Source organism: Morus notabilis, unplaced genomic scaffold (genome assembly GCF_000414095.1).
Source record: "Morus notabilis unplaced genomic scaffold, ASM41409v2 Scaffold181, whole genome shotgun sequence".
Classification (NCBI taxonomy): domain Eukaryota; kingdom Viridiplantae; phylum Streptophyta; class Magnoliopsida; order Rosales; family Moraceae; genus Morus; species Morus notabilis.
In genome coordinates, this window is record NW_010363865.1 from 326,673 (window position 1) to 327,301 (window position 629).

Consider the following 629-nt stretch of genomic DNA (forward strand, 5'->3'; position numbering starts at 1 on the left):
TCTAATGGACAGTGATTCATAAAACACATTCATGAATCGGAGCTCCTACTGGTCCAAGTACCGAATCAACCCTCAAGAGAATTATTTATCTACTTCTTTCTTAAGAAGGAATGGATTCCATCTCGTGTAATAACATTCCCGGCTACCTACTTCATCATGTCTCCAAAATACAAGGAATAGGATTCAGGATCTCAGAATCCGTACCGAGTAAATCAAAAGACACAAATCCATAAATAGGAGTCTGTTAAGAACTCAGGATTAAGATCATCCTATATATGACCATCGGTAGACTCAATTAGAATTTCTATACTTAACGGAATTATTAGAAATTCATATTGTGTCTGTGTCCTTGTTCCACATAATCTCATTATGCGAAATACACTCATTCAATATCTCACCATATTCACAGTGCGGATAACACCATTCCATTCTAAATGAGAATGACATGTATTAATAATGTTTTAATTAAAGATTCCGAACTTTAATTAAATTCATTATGAACATTGCTTTTTGATTATTATCCTTAAACATTATCCTCTCGTATATAACACTTATATACAATGTTTAAGGTTACATAAATAATCATGAAATTTTCATTGATATTCATAAAATATTCATAAATATATGCA